General features: G+C 45.2%; 1 long non-coding RNA gene across 4 annotated transcripts; it reads right to left on the bottom strand.

Annotated features, from left to right (window-relative positions):
* Window positions 1-3,918: 3,918 nt before the first annotated feature.
* On the bottom strand, window positions 3,919-16,282 carry LOC116582468. 4 transcript variants are annotated; one of them, XR_004282437.1, is made up of 4 exons: window positions 15,452-16,282; window positions 13,670-15,116; window positions 9,063-10,015; window positions 3,919-8,563 (listed from the first exon to the last, which is right to left on the bottom strand). It is a non-coding gene; the product is annotated as an uncharacterized LOC116582468 (long non-coding RNA). The 4 variants fall into 4 exon arrangements; XR_004282438.1 differs by having other exon boundaries at window positions 9,063-9,150; window positions 9,869-10,015; window positions 13,670-16,263; XR_004282436.1 differs by having other exon boundaries at window positions 13,670-16,277.
* Between the last annotated feature and the right edge of the window lie 418 nt (window positions 16,283-16,700).

The following is a 16,700-nucleotide window of genomic DNA, read 5'->3' on the forward strand; positions in this document are numbered from 1 at the left end:
GTGCTGCAGGCTCCGCCCCCACCGCGGACAACGCAGCGCGCTGGGCTCCTCCCCTGGCCCCGCCCCTCGCCCGCCGTCCGCCTGGGAACCCTCGGCCTCGCTCCTGGAATCCCACCCCGCCTCCTCTCTAACGTTAGGCCCTCCGCTCCTCCCGACCTGGTAGCCTCGCGCACCTCCCCCAGTGACGCGCCTGCGCCCTAGCGGCTTTGTGGGCGGAGCCTGCGCCGCCGTCGGGTGCCGCCCATGACCCCGCCTTCCCCTTCCCTGGTCCCGCCCCCAAGGAATGCACGCCTGCAGAGGCCTGGGAATGTAAAAATGGGTACCAAATGTCTCAGGTGAAATCATACCCACCGACCTAAAATAGGCCCAGTGGGGAATGTGCCTCACAAATGATAATAAAAGGGATACAAAGTGCGGCGGCAACTGGAGAAAAAGAGAAGCGATTTGAACTCTGGGTGCTGCTGAAACTCTCAGGCCCCGGGAAGGAGACATTGCAGCTGGGGCCCCTCTAGACGGGATAGCAAGAACAGCAGGGCTGACACCTGCATCCGAAGTCTTTATGAATCCCAGGGAGATCCCTGTGCCCCACCACCCTGTATATTTAAAGACAGAACAGACTGCCACAGGCTTGCTCTCCTTTGCCTTGGGAGATTTTTCGACCATAAGGATAGGCTATGTGTTGGGATTTTTTTAAAAAAGATTTATTTATTTGGCAGAGATCACAAGTGGGCAGAGAGGCAGGCGGGGGAGGGGCGGGGGAAGCAGGCTCCCCTCCTAGCAGAGAGCCCAATGCTGCGGAGCTCAAGTCTCACGACCCCTGGAATCATGACCTGAGCAGAAGGCAGAGGCTTAACCCACTGAGCCACCCAGGCGCCCCAAAAGATTTTAGATAACCTCTACACTCAATGTGGGGCTCTAACTCAACCCTGAGATCAAGAGTCCCAGGCTCTAGGGACTGAGCCAGCCAAGCACCCCTGCTGAGATGTTTAAACAACCCTCAGCTGTGGGGAAGACATGCAATTTTAGCTACCTGGAAATTGTGTGCAAGAACTGGAACCCTGTGTTGATATGTTTAAAAAACAAACTGCCCCCAAACTCTTCTACCCATCTAACTAATTTAATTCTGCTATTACAAAGACTTTTTAAGACCTAGAAACCTCAGGTGCACAGGACCAAGATTCTAATGCTGGCCTTACCAGGAATCAACTATGGGCTTGCTGCTCCTAGCTTGGGTCCTACTGATTTCTGGACTTATCTCCTGTACAATCCTACCAGTCATGCTACCTCTGCCTTATCCTTGGGAGTATCAGGAAATTCCCCCACCACTTCCACAATCCCCAAATAGGTGCTTGCGGCCTTCAGGAAGTGCTAAAAGGACCACTTTTCATAGGGAGGTATTATATTGCCCAATAATTTAAGGGCCATACTTCTGTAACCAAAGGGTAGAGCTTAACAAAGAGAGGTACCCTCCAACCTTGCCTGGAGACCCCATTCCCCTCCCACCAAGACCCTGTTGTTAATGTGTCAAAGTCTATCTTTCTGAGCTCCACCCTGGTTCAGGGATGGCTCTCATGGCAGGGTCACAGCTTAGATGATGCTGGTGTTCACAGTGAATAATAAAAATCGACAAGTGATATTTTCTGAAGCAAATACATTTTATTGGAAGAACACAAGCATTTTACAAAATGCAAGAACATTAAGCAACAAACACATTTTATTATTTTTAAGATTTATTTATTTATTTGACAGACAGAAATCACAAGCAGGCAGAGAGGCAGGCAGTGGGGGGGTGGGAAGCAGGCTCCCTTCTGAGCAGAGAGCCCGATGTGGGGCTTGATCCCAGGACTGTGTGATCATGACCTGAGCCAAAGGCAGAGGCTTAACCCACTGAGCCACCCAGGTGCCCCAACAAACACATTTTAAATACAGAAATGAGGATAGCTCAGGGAAACACAACAATATGCCTTTTAATTATATTCTCTGCAGTAAAAGAATATGAAGGTACCCTTTCAAGATATCACTCATTTTTTTAAAAGATTTTAAGTAATCTCTACACCCAATGTGGGGCTTGAACTTAATGACCCTGAGTCAGATCAAGAGTCACATGCTCTACCGACCCAGCTGGCCAGGCACCCCCAAGGATGAGCTATCACTCATTCTTGGGGCCTAGTCCCAAACTCTAAATATAACAAAAGTATCATTGGCTCAACTCTGATAAGGTGAAAAGTATGAAACCAAGTAGCTATGGCTAGGGAACTCAGTCACATAGTAGACAGAAGGGTGTGGAACACAGCCTCAGAGAAAAGTGCCTACTGGGGAGACCCAGCAGCCCGAGACTACTGCCCTCCATTCTGCACAACACAAATACAGTACATAGACACATTCTGACATGTTCTCATATACAAAATATTTTCACAGATTTCTTGCAGGAGCACAAAAGCACAACTGTAAACCATGAAGACAACCCCAAATCCAGGCCAATCCCAAAGTCACATTAACCCAAAGTCAGTTTCTGGTCCGATGACAAAGAGCTGATGGCCCACGGCTGCTCCTTGAGTCCAAGTCCTCCAGGTGAAGTTCACGGCTTCTGTAGAACTGCTGTGACTCAATGAAGTGGAAAATCCTACAGACTAAAGGTTACCTTTATACATCGCCAGGGCAAATGCCACATGTAAATGGAACAATACAGACAAAGCAATAATAAAGAAGCAGTAATCTCCCATTTCCCTGGACAGAAACTTCCTTCCCCTTCAGTTTGCAAATCTAAAAACATTTGAGGGGAGCACTCATCTGTACACATGGGAGGGTTTTTTTTTTACATTTATTTTATTTTATTTTATTTTAAGTAGGCTCAGGGAGCCCAACACGGGGCTTAAACTCAGAACCCTGAGATCAAGACCTGAGCTGAGGTCAAGAGTTGTATGCATAACCAGCTGAGCCACCAAGGCACCCCTTTCTTTGCTTTTTTTAAAAACCACTTTATTGAGGTATGAAGGTATATGACTGACATACAACAAACTGTACATATTTAATGTATACAAGTTAATGAGTTCGGAGACCGGTATACATACATGAGCCATTACCATAACACATGCCATAAACCCAGCCATCCCCTCCAAAGTTTCATTCCACCCCCAGTAATTAGCATTATTTTTTGGAATAAGATGACAGAAGGCAGAAGATCTACCCTCTTAGCAAATGGCACAGTCTGCGTCTCCTCTGAGCTCTGGAGGAGAAGCCTGGTGTCTGGCTCCCGCCTGGAGCCATATTCCACATCCTGTGAGTCAGCCCCCCAAGGCGACAACCTACAGTCCTTGAGCAGCAGAAGCCTGGCTTCTCCAACAGGCCTTTCAGCATTCTGTAAGGCTACTGTGTCTGACTAACCAGGGAGGCTGAGGCAATCAGTGAATTCTCCTCGGGAGTCCCTGAACACAGCCCACGGCTACCCTTTTCTGAAGCTGAGAAGCAATACGGTAGGTCTGCAGACCTACCGTAGAGACAAGGGGGGCTCAGGAAGCCAACCCAATCTCATGTGAGGGGCGGCCCGTCCTTCTCTAAGCTGAGAAGCAATACGGTAGGTCTGCATGAGCAGAGGAGACAAGAGGGGCTCAGGATGAAAACCTAATCTAAGCTGAGGGGCGGCCCGCTGGGCAGCAGTCTAATCCACAGGCTGCACTCCTGGAGGCAGCAGGGGGGGGAGAGGGGGTCAACTCAAACCCGAGGGTCCTAGAAGCATCTCATCAGCGGTCTGAGAGAGCAAGGGTTTGCACGTTCTTCCCACCCATTCTTTTTTTTTTTTTTAAAGATTTATTTATTTGACAGAGACTACAAGCAGGCAGAGAGGCGGGCAGATAGAGAGGAAGGAGGAGGAGGAAGCGGGCTCCCCGCTGAGCCGAGAGCCCGATGCGGGGCTCGATCCCAGGACCCGGGGACCAGGACCCGAGCCCAAGGCAGAGGCTTTAACCCACTGAGCCACCCAGGGTTACAGCCACGTGCACAAGCCCACGAGGATCAAAATGTCCCCTGACTCACGTACAGTTCATTGACAGCGTCCACGCGCTGCTTCTCCTCCCACCGACGTGCAGAGTATACTCAGCAGAAGAGCAAAGGAAGTTAATAGGGAAATGCTTGGAATTCCAACCGCAGTCCCAAACACAAAATTGGGATTCCAAAGATCCCACATATGCTACGGCTCTGCACGGTGGACATTACTCCATTCAATATCTTTGTGTCAGAGCACAGAAGTCTGACCATCAGCCATGGCCAATGGCTGATTCCCACCCATTCGGAGAGGCCTCCACACTAAGGCTCCATAAAGCAGCGTCCAAAGCCTCCCCTCCAAGTATTCTGTCCAGTCCTGCGTCTCACAAAGGAGACAGATCGCCCCTCTGCCGCTCCAGGGCCCTCAGGAAAGGGAGGGTGTGAGAGGAATAGCACAGTTCAACTGGTCAGTGGATGGCTGACATCAGCATATCAACCTGAACCGTCCCTAAACAAGGTTTGTAGTTTCAAACCTCACTGCAGTGGGCTCTGTGGCCCAGCGAGAGCTTCTCATGAGAACACAGGCAGGGGTAAAAGCCGCAGAAGGAGAAGCCCTGTTCGGACTGAGGAACTGTCCCTTGGGTGCTGTTGGCACCAAGAGCTCTAGAGGGAGTTCTCAGTGCAGGCCTCGATAACTGTGGCCAGCGCTGGGGACTCACCAGTCAGGGGAGGGTGCAGATCCCAAGGGGACCTGGTATCTCCTGCTAGCGTGTCATAAGGGCAAATAAAATAAGAACTAAAAGTTAAGTGACCCCTGTTCAAAGGAGGCGAAGGACCTCCCCTTCCTTTTTCTGAGAACACTGACTTCAGAAAACTTCTGAATGTGGGTCCCAGTCTCCCTGCACAGGAGGCAAATCTTTTTCAAAAGCCAGACAAGCCTCTGGACAATTGTGCAGTCCAGGAATGGGTCCCCGGGGACCCTGCAGGGCCCGAGAACAAGGGGAAAGGGGACGACTTCAGCTGCCGAAACAGAAGGCTCAGCTACACCCTCCCGAGAAGTGCAGAGGGGCCTGACCACCAAAGACCATGTCCGAGGGCCTACAAAGACTCTCCTGGGAACAAAACCAGCATGAGCAACAGTAGTTCCTCCTCCGAAGGGCCTCAGGTCATTGAGACCTGCAAAGAGACAGCAGAGTGAGGGGCTAACTCTCTCCCGAGGCCTTTGTCCATAGGCCTACGGTAACAGAATTAAAATGAGACAGCATAACGGCCATGCGCCTATAAATCCATTCTTGGTAAATTGGAAAATGACCCCCCTCTCATCCTAACGAATGTCTCCATTCAACGAGACAGTCGTAGTTTCTCAGACCATCTCCGGCAACGTCCAATGTCTTCTGTGCCCCAGTTATGCCGCCCCAGAGGTCGTGTGGGGAAATGGAAAAAGGCAGGAAACCCACCCCTGAGCTCACAAGGCCCACCACTTTCACCCCAAGTCCCTTGTCCTCGTGCTGTCAAGTTTCCTCATACTCTCAGAGTGTACTCACATCCCTGCTGAGCCCGAGATTTCTCTATCAAGAGAAAGCAAGAACTTGAAATGGGGAAACCGTAACACCCCTCCCTCCTCAAACTGCAACTCCCCTTTATCCTCTCACCCCTCTGGTAGCTTCAGCACAACACTGCGGTGTCTATAACAGGCAAGATCCCCTGGAGGCAAAGTCATCGCCTCCCAGGAGAACCCCAAAATGGCAGAGGGGTCGGATGACCAAGCGGCTACTTGTAGCAGATAAATAAGGGAAGGGATGCCAGCAGCCTGTGGGTATACGCCCTTCTGGGCAAAAGAAACAGGAGGGCTTAATCCTCTAACTGGAGACCTGACCCAGGAGGTTCCCAGACATCCAAGTTCACGTGCACAAGCCCATGAGGATCAAAATGTCCCCTGACTCACGTACAGTTCATTGACAGCGTCCACGCGCTGCTTCTCCTCCCACCGATGTGCAGAGTACACTCAGCAGAAGAGTGAAGGAAGTTAATAGGGAAATGCTTGGAATTCCAACCGCAGTCCCAAACACAAAATTGGGATTCCAAAGATGCCACATATGCCACGGCTCTGCACGGTGGACATTACTCCATCCAATATCTTTGTGTCAGAGCACAGAAGTCTGACCATCAGCCACAGCCAGTTTCTTCCCTGGGACCCAATCTGTCCCATGCCCCACACACTGCCATTGCCAGCCAGTATGCATTTTCTGTAGGAATTTAACAAGTCACTTGAGCCATGGGAATGTCAAGGGAAGAATTGTCTGGCCAGTGCATTAAAGAACATGCCAGCAGCAGCAGTTCACCTTCATCAAGCTCTCCGGGAGAACACAGGTCACTATCAACATGCAAGACTGAGCGGTCAACCCAGCCACGTCAGATTAGTTGCCAGAAACAACAATTATCACCTCTAGGAAGGCTCCCTCGGACTAGAAAACGGTACGGGGTGGGGGGGGGGGAGAAGGACCGCCATTCTTTGGGCCACATTTCACAGGCTAAGGCAGCGCACAGAGAGGCAGAAACAACAAAGCCGTCCCCAGGAGCAAAGTCCCAAATTCTCAGGGAAGCTGGGAAAATAAAGAACAGACCCCATCATAAGGATTTCACCTTTGTCAGAGGGTCCTATGTGCTCATGTCACATTCAATAATGTGCATCATCGGCCTTTTGTCCTCCAGCTATGCTGATCCTAAGTAGAGCCAATGACAGGGAAGTAGGCGGAAGATACCCTTGGACACACAAAAGTCCAATACAGGGACCCAGAGCTCCTCCTGCCTGCTTTCTCCCCATACTCTGAGGGCAGGTCTACAAAGGGAAGGCCACTCTGCCCAGCCCTCTCCCCATCTCCTGAAGGAAGGACCCTATTAATCAGTCATTCCATCTCTCCTGATCATAAATACCCTTTGAGCCCCCGTGAAGCCTCGAACCTCTCTAGTTCCTCTCCTTAAAAGAACAGACAATCAGAAGGGGCTGGAGAACCAACCCTGAAATCCATTTAGTTCAAGATGTGTTCACCCACATCAGCTGGAAGGGCCACTCTGGAAAACAGCATTGCAGCTGCTCAACAATTAGAAATAGAACTACTATCCAATCCAGCCATCCCATGTCTGCATATTTATATAAAGGAAAAGAAGCCACTATCCCAAAGGCTTATCCAAACCCCAGTGTTCAGCAGCATCCACACCAGCTAAGACATGGAAGCAACCCAAGCATTCATCAACAAGATCGATGGATAAAAAAAATGTGGTATATATCTACAATGAAATATTATTGGCCATCCAAGAGTTTACATGCAACAAGGAAGACACTCCATTTCAAAGGCCTTGCCTTAAAGCATTCAATATCCATCCTCTTTCCATCGCCCACGTAAATCAGTAGAATAAAGAAGCACTTAAGGCAAACACAGGTTTGACATGGAATACTTCACACCATGAACTAAAAGCACATGGACATTCCCACTACAGGGGGGACATTCACTGAGTACAGGCCTCACGAGGCAGTCAATATGGCTGGCCCAGGAACAGCCTCCTGGGGAAGAACCACCAAGCCAGGTCCCACCTTAAATTCTGAGGAGGGTCACCTTCTCTTACCCCTGAGAGTCCTGACTTTGAGAATGCCACCACTTAGAGAGTCACCCTTTTGGAATTATTTTTAAGTGACGTATTTTTAAGTACCAGTACACAGCAGATTTACCCATAAACCATTCATTTAGACCTTCCCCAGCCCTTCCCTTCAATGAAATGACCCAAGATGATTTTGACAGGCATTGGGCACAAGGGTGTGTGGAAGGGGAAGGAGGCATCACAGTTGTTCAATCGAACAGCTGCTTTTGACAAGCAGATAAGCCAGTCTTGGTCACTGTCACACCACCTGGGGAAGGAACATGGGTTTGGGTACAGGTTTTGCAAAGTACCTCAGACCTCAGGTTTTTACCTTCCACAGATTTAAAGTAATTTAACCAATTGTAGGGATAGAGAAGTCTTCAAAATGTCACTATGTTGTAAAAGGGCTACATACTTTAGTGTCTGATCACAAAGAAATGGCGTGGTTTTTTTTGTTGGTTTTTTTTTGTTTGTTTTTTAAATCTTTGGTGAGTTCCCATCAGATTCTGTGATGCCACCTTCTGGATTAAACCAGTGCTAATAAAGCAACCGAGGGCAGAGGGGTCTATAAAACTGAAGGTCAGAAGTGTCTTTGAATGCACCCTCGAGTAATTCATATTTACACTCAAAGCTCTCCTGACCCACTGTCAAAAGCTTTCACCTGATTTTCAACAAATTAACCAGTGCCCAGAAAAGAAGTAACTTTACACAGGGAAACAAAGAGAGGATAACTTTTTGGCACTGCCAGTTAACAAACCCCCTGTGGCCCCAACTTGATGCTGACACACGTCAGCTTCAGTGTAAGCTGTTCAAGTGAGCCACAAAAGACTGCAGCTCAGAGCAAGGCAAAGTGTGCGTTGCTGGGCAACCTCCTGGCATCGTAGCAGAATTAAAGAGGTTGATTTCCAAAGAGATGCCCAATACTCTCTGAGGATATCTGCTGGCCCTGTGGAAGGAAACAAACACTTAGCTGAAATTATGGCAAAAATCTAAGGGAGTGGGGTCTGGACAGGTAGGAAGAGGAGCTAAGCCAAGCCATAATGTTCTGGACAATATATGGCTTCTGGAAACCATGGCCCAATTATTTCAGCACCTACTGTGTGCTGAGCACTTTCTAAAGATTATCACACTTGATAGCAAGGTGTGATTTCCACCATGCAAATGTAGAAGCTGAGGCTCAAAGAAGAGAGTAAGAAAGAGCCAAGGGTTTTTCAGACTCAGATACTAGAAATTTATTGTGAGTAAAACACAATGAGTGGTCTCAGCAACATCTGCAAAGCAAATGAGGAACATCTGCAAGGCCAAAAAACCAGCTAACAAATATTTAAGGGAGTATGGCTACATATTGGTTGAGTTGTTACCCTGTGCTTCCAGGAGCTGCCAAATAAATGCCCACCCACCCATAGTGGGGGTACACTTGCAGACTGGCAATCTCTAGCACCCACCTGGGGTACAGATCTCATCTTTTCCCCTTTCCTAAATGGAGCTGGATTTAACTGCATTCAGATCCATGATAAAAAGTTACACTTGTACCTGGAACAAAACAAAACAAAACACCTGAGCAGTGCTCCCACAATCTCTAGGTTCCCAAAGCGTGTTTTGGACAAGCCCATCCAATCCCTCCTGCATCTACATGGTATTACAAGTCTTCCAAAAGGATAAAAAGACAGATCAAAACTGCGATGTGATAACATCGAGATCAGGTTTGTTTGAAATCTGACATTCTAATAAAGCCAACGTGTCTGTAAGAGTGGCATTCAACAGTAAACAGAGAAACACAAGTAAGGACTGGAAAAGATGCCACTGACCAGTTAAATAAATCAGAGACACAGAGTCTCTACCACAGAGTTAATCAGTAGTACCCAGGCAGTGACCCTGCCATTGCTGGAAGTTCCAAATTAGAGACAGGGGAGGGATTTCAACACCATCTTAAATAATGAGACAACAACACCATCTTAAATAATGAGACAACAACACCATCTTAAATAATGAGACAACAACACCATCTTAAATAATGAGACAATAAAACCATCCTAAATAATGAGACAACTGACAGAGGAGACAGGTGCTATTCTCCAGCCAACACCTGTAGCCTCACACAGTATAAGGTTGCACTTACCTTATGGCTGGTCTTGACAACTGGGTCTAGGTCCTCTCCTCTCATTACAGGCCTGTAGGCTGACCAGAACTGGATTTCTCCATCACAGATCCTGAAGGAGTTAGTGATTGTACAAATCTACAAAAGACTTACCTGTGGCAGGTCAGCTTAGCACCACTGCAGGAAAATTAGGTAACTTGGAAACTCATAAGATGAGTGGATGGGACAAACTTCCTCTTTCCCTTATCCAGGGGAATTTCTGAAAGTGGTTGGTGGGGCCACAGTACCCAATCATGCAGCCTGTTTGAGGTAGGCCAAAAGAGTGAAAGATAATGTAAGACAGGAACTGCATGAGTCAAACCACAAGATAAGATTGCTGCTTTAGAGGCCTGACTGTCCCCTCCAAATGAACCATGGTTCATCCCACTTTAATCAAACATCATAGTGGAATTATTAAATACTATGTTGAGAGGTATCACCAGTTATTTGCTTGGGGGGGGTGTCTCAGAACTCCATTTTTTTCTCTTAACAAGGCAACTGACTCATAAAAAATTGTGGGTACCTTTGGAATGGGTTGTGGTATTCTCACTTTGTTACCAATTTACTGACACTTATATACCACGCGAGATTATGGGTAACAAATCATTCAGATGGGTTTTGTGTCCTACTTAATAGACCATAAAATGCAAGTTGTACAACTGTGTTGTTATATTAGTCTTAGTAATTGGTAACATAGTAAGATCAAAAACTGCTAAAACTAAAAATAAGCTGTTTAATTCGGAACAATTGTATGAAGAATTTCATACATTACATAATGTCACGACCAACTGACATTGAACATAGGTCTCTGAGGAGGAAACACTTGAAAAAATTGGGACATCCAGAAACAGACAGATTGGGGAATCTGCTCCTCATTTGCAAGTATGCCCCTAGGATAATAAAAGCACACTTAAATATTGTTCATTTTACACTTAGATATTGTTCAAGATCTAGGACTCTGTCTCAAAACTCAGGAATGGTGAGACTAGTTAAGTGTCCAGTTCCTGAAATCTGTTTTCCTTTCAGTACCAAAGACAGATAAAGTAAAACCCAAATACCAGCAATGAATCTTTAACATGTCTAAATGTAATCAAGGTACATTTAGAGATCTTCAGTGTTCCACCAATACAAGTCATTATTTCTACATGAGTTAATATATATAATTCAAGTCAATACCAAGAACTGACTTATTAGCAAAAAGGCTAATAAGGCAAACTCAACTATCACCATTATCAAAAGGAAGTAACTATTTTACTTAACACCTTTAATTCTCCCCTTGAATACACATTAAATGTCACGCATGGAGACATGAGTATAAATAGGCAACCATTGACTATTTCTTAAGCCAATATGCTAGCAATTGAGGCATTAAGGCACAGTGAGCTCTTGTGGCTAAAGAGGCAGGGACAATATCCTCTGCTATTGGGGTGGGATAGGATGGAAGGAGATTAGCAAGTCCAGTCTAGCCCAGGACCTCAAATAAGGAGGACTGCAGTTGTCCTGGGGCAGACTGGTCAGGACAGAAACTGGCATATTGTCTTTGTTTGTAAATAGAAACTACACAAGTAATTTTTTTCTATGGGAGAACACCTGGGAAGGAGCACATAGACCAACATTTAAAGAAATAACAATATGTCACAAGCACAATTATAGTTCTAAAATAGTATTCAAAAGTATGCAGGATGACCAGCAAGGGTCATTCAATTTAAGAAAACAGAAAGCATCCATTCTGGGGTCAATTTCCTTTAAGTAAATTGAAAACGCTCCACGATTTTCAAAGGAAATGCCCTAAAGACTAAGAACACAACTGAACTAAATAAATTTAATAATAAGCACGTAATTATTGCAAGAAATAAAACCCCAGAAGGACGTAAACAACTTCCAGGGATGGCCAGTGAGAGGCACTTCCGGAAAGTCACTGTCGTAAAATAGCAACCGCTCAGTTAGATGGTCAATATCTGTTATTTTTTTTACATTAAAAACAAAACTTTCTTTATTTTAAGTATAACTATGAAACAAAAGACACAGGACTCAGTTTTTTACACACAGAAACGTTTTAATAGTAAAATAAAAAAACGTTGGGCTTCCGGTATGCCGGAGGCCAGTAACTGTCGTAAAGCAAGACGCATGTTAATTAGAACCATCTTTTCCTCATTTGTAAATTTAAGATAACGTCTAAAATTTTGACACAAAGCTTATAAGATAGCCTGGACAAACATTCAATAGAATAAAGTGATACCAGACACAATTCTTCTGTAAAACGAGCCCCAAACTCAGTTAACGGCCCGGCATTGAACAGTTAAAAGCATTCACTGTCATAAAACATCAAGGACTTAGCCAACCGATTATCATTACTGCATTGTAACTCAAAAGTACCTCAAAACCTTTATTATTATTCATTAAGATTTTATTTTTAACTAATCTGTATACCTAATGTGGAGTCTGAACTCACAACCCGGAAATCAAGAGTCACAGGCTATAGCCAGTCAGGCACCTCTCAAAACATTTACTTTTCAGAAAATTTATCAATAGGGAACAAGACCAGAATATAACAAAATAAGTTATGTCAAACATGCAATTATATTATAAACTTAAGGCACTCAATTGACTTACATGTTAAATCATTCCCCTGTAAATCGAAATTTACACCCAATCATTTAAAGGAAACATGAGAGCCAGGATCAAAATTCAATTGAATGCATTAAGATGAATATGTAAAATCAAATGCCAAAACAGTGCTCAGTCTTGGCTAACGAGCGCGGCTAGCGGACATACACAGTGTAAAAGTTTCAAGTGTCCGGCGGGACAATTTATTTCCAAAGTGCACACTGAGAATACTTTCATTTGGAGAATATTTGTGAAACACAGCTAAAATAAAAGTTAAACAAATTCAAATACTGCAAAGTTCCGATATCATAGGTTAAAAAAAAAAACAAAAACCCACCGCCGTTATATTATAAAACAAGAAACAGGACCCCTGCAGGCATGATTCCCATCAGGGACTTAAAGCAACAAGGTCTTGCCAAACAAACCGCTATTTTTCTTACTCGAAAACTGTAAACAACACTTTTTTTAAATGGAAAACACACGAAAAGCTTCCGGACCATTTTTGGTTGACTACAATGACATTAAATACATAAATGCATCACATAAAAATACAGCGTTCAATAACAATTCCCGTTGGTCAGTGAAATGATCCCCGAGCCGCTCAAGCGGCTGTTTACTCATTTTCACGTTAGAATTATCAGGATTCCCCCACCCCCTTTTAAAGCAACATATGAAAAAGACCACTTCAAATTTTAAACCAATGATATTAAGCAAACAGTCATGTCATTAAACGAAAGACAAAACTGCGCTCAAAGGCAGACATCAGCTGTCCTCATCACAGACATGCCTCTCCGGGCCTTACTTTCTTTTCTTCCAGATCGAAAACAACAGAAATTCTGTCACTAAGACACTTCACGAAAATGGCCAAGGGCAAGATTTAAACAATATCCAACCCAATACCCACCCAACAACACCGTACAATAAAAAGCAAAGTCAGCGGCCTGGCAGCCAACGGCCATCGCGCTGTCCTGGGCCCACGCAGGCTCAGCCAACCGCACCATTTTTTCTTTCTTTCTTTCTTTCTTTTTTTTAAGTTGCAAACCAAACAAAACATGAAGCCCGCGAATGGCGGTGGGCTCAGGACCCACCTTTAAACAAACAAGATGATCGGTAAGACTCATCATGTTGTTACATAAAGCTCAACACCGCGCCCGCCCCGGAAGGCCGCTAACGGGCCTTTCCTTGTCATTGATCCAGAATCCCGTGAGACACAACTGTCAAAGCCCATTAGGACACACCATGGGTCCGATTCTCTCGAAATCACATTTAACAAACAGCCAAGTATGAAATAAAGTAAATTAAACTTACATTTTTTGAGATCGTCGAAAAAGTAACCGCCATTTGCCATAATCCCTTAGTGGAACGGTCCACGGAAGCCGCAAGGTACAATCCAAATTTTAAAGGAAACTTGCCTGGTCACGTGGTAGGGCTTCTTTAACCTCCTTTCTATGTATGGTCCCACCCTCAAACGTCATCATTGGAGGGGCTACAATGATTGACAGGCAGACTGTCCACTCTCTTCAGGTCTATGGGGAGAAACTGCCATATTTCCAGGTCCTGCTAAATTACTAAAATCTTTGCTCATATTGTTGTCTTTCTACACCTATGTCCTTCCCTCAATGCCCAACTCCCCCAGTTAGTCCTTTACACATGCCTTTTCCTTTGGTTCTAGTCATCTCAGACTTTGGAAATCTTGCTAACAGAGTTCATCCCCGTCCAGCTCAGTTGCATCCTCCTCCAGGAAGCCTTCCATGCTTTACCCCTTCCGTCCCTAGAGATCAATGTCAGTTCTTTCTGGCTATTATATATGCACATGAGGAAAGATCAGAGCAGAGAAGCAGGGGAATCATGTAGACTATGGGATCAGACACTACTGGGTTGGGCACAGTGTGAAGGACCCAAGGTTTGCACCTGGAAATTTGGTGAAGTCAGTTAAGGCTGCAGAAATCTGGGGAAAGTCCAGGGAAAACTGACAAAAAGATACCTCGCAGGAGCCTCCCAGGATTCATCCCAGCCATAAATTCAAACAACTTCCAACCACCTTTTTCAGGATTTTCATATCCTTTGCACCCTTTCTCTCTGTAGAAATCTTGCCATCTCTTTGAGGCCAAGGCATACATAACTCAATTCTCCAATTCCTTCTTTGATTTCATGTTCCCTCCTCAAATCCCAAGAAAAGCTATTTCTTTTGTTGCCGTAGGATGAAACTTCATATCTCTGGTGTGAAGGTCACTAAGTTTCACAATTATTCAAGGTGACACTGGAGGTCCACTTCCTTTCAGGAGGCCATCTGCTGAGTAATTCTTGTAGTTGCTCTTGTACAAGCTGGGAGGTGCAACTCCCCTGGGGTTGATGACCTTGAATGTTCAACTCCCTTCACTCTATCGTGGCAGGTGGACCCCATAACCACTGGGTCACGTTAGTCAGACTTCACACTCACAGTGCACACTGCTCCCGGGAAGGATGCTCTCTTGCTAGCACTATCCTTTCCCTATTCTCCAGGGTCTGGGAGGAGTTGTGAGGCTTTATTTTGTGAACAATGTTATGTGATAGTGTATGATGTTTCCCTACTCACCATGATGATTAATTTCCTGGGTCAACTTGACTGGCCATGAGATGCCCAGATTCTAGGTTATTTCTGGCTGGATCTGTGAGGGTGTTTCTGAATGAGAGAGATTTGCATTTTAACTGGTGAATCAGGAAAGTAGATGACCTTCCTCGATGTGGGGTGTGCATTATCCAATCCACTGAAGGTCTAAATATAACACAAGGCAGAGGAAGGAAGGATTGTCCCCTTTTCTCCTGCTTCACCACTTGAGGTAGAACATCTCATCTCATTTTCTCCTGCCCTTAGGCTGGGAATCATATCATGCTTCCCCCAGTTCTTAGGCCTTCAAACTCAGACTGAATTATACCACTGGCTTTTCTGGGGTTCTAACTTGCAGATAGATCATGGGACTTCTCAGCCTCCATAAATGTGTGAACCAAATTCCTCCTAATATAATTTCTGTATATTTATCTATCTAAATCTAGATGTAGATATATACCTCCTGTTCATTCTGTGTGTCTGGATAACACTGACTAACATACCTGGAGTATCGCAGTGGCTCCAACTGTTAGAGATGGCTTCATAGGCCGCAAATAGAACTCTGGAGAAACAGCAAAACCAAATAAAGTAAAATTAGTTCCAAACTGTGGGTAAGGAAAGGAAGACAGCAGAAACAGACAGCCTGCCTGATAGTGGGCCAGCACCAAGGACATTGCCATTGGCCCAGATGGGTGTCTTTTCCACTAGAGCCTGGCGGCTCATTTACAAACTCAGAGTAGGCTTGGGGTTGAACTCTTCCAGAGTTGGGGTTGGGGGGTAAGAATTTCACAAAGATCTAGAGGGCAGGAGAGTTGTTGTAGGCTTTGTCCAGCAACCAGCAGAGGGATGGACTTGGGGTGTTAATCCACAGGGGGAGAGAAGAGAAGCAAGACTGGAGCTGTTGATGTGAATTTGGTCCAGGAGCTGCAACCTTTTTGACACCTGTCACTAAGGTTTGTCCCTCTGACGGTTCTGTGGATGGTCACATGTTGGACCCTTTCAATGCCTGGTATGTGATGAGCAATACCACACAGTTCATCTCTCAGATCTTGTATGCCTCCTTCATCTTTGTGTCACTAATCTTTCTTGTCCCATTTACACTTTATCCCAGGCCAATGCCCTGGATTTCTACATGTCCGAGAGGCACTACCAATCACTACTTATCCACTGGGCATTATGGCTAGTGGTCACATTGCTGGGCTGGACCTTTGCTGCTTGGATTCATATACTGGCACTTCCTCCTATCAGCTGGATAACTTTCAATGTTTTTTTTTTTAAATTAACATATAATGTATTATTTGTTTCAGGGGTACAGGTGTGTGGACTCTCAATGATTTTTTTCATCTGTTAAATGAATGTGCCAATAAGTATCATCTCATTGGGCTGTTGTAATATTCATTGGGTTAATGCCAGGCCCTTTCTTGGTGTCTGGAGCCTTCCCATACCAACACAGCTCATATAAATCTGCATTTTTCTAATACCATTTAAGCGCATAATCCAGTTCTCCCATTGTTTGTTCCACAACTTTATCACTTTCATCTGTGGTAATGTCTCCAGGCTAATTAATAAATCAAGTAGTCCTAATTTTTCATTTGTCTATGTCTCATATCTCCTTTCTACATGTATCACCAGTTTCCCATATATACTATAACTCAGTATAGAGCATGGTATATATGGGGATTCAAGAGGTACACATATAGGTACCGAAATAGAACCTTTCACTGGGACATCTCCAGAAATACTCCCTCTTGT

Source organism: Mustela erminea, chromosome X, assembly GCF_009829155.1.
Source record: "Mustela erminea isolate mMusErm1 chromosome X, mMusErm1.Pri, whole genome shotgun sequence".
Taxonomy (NCBI): Eukaryota; Metazoa; Chordata; class Mammalia; order Carnivora; family Mustelidae; genus Mustela; species Mustela erminea.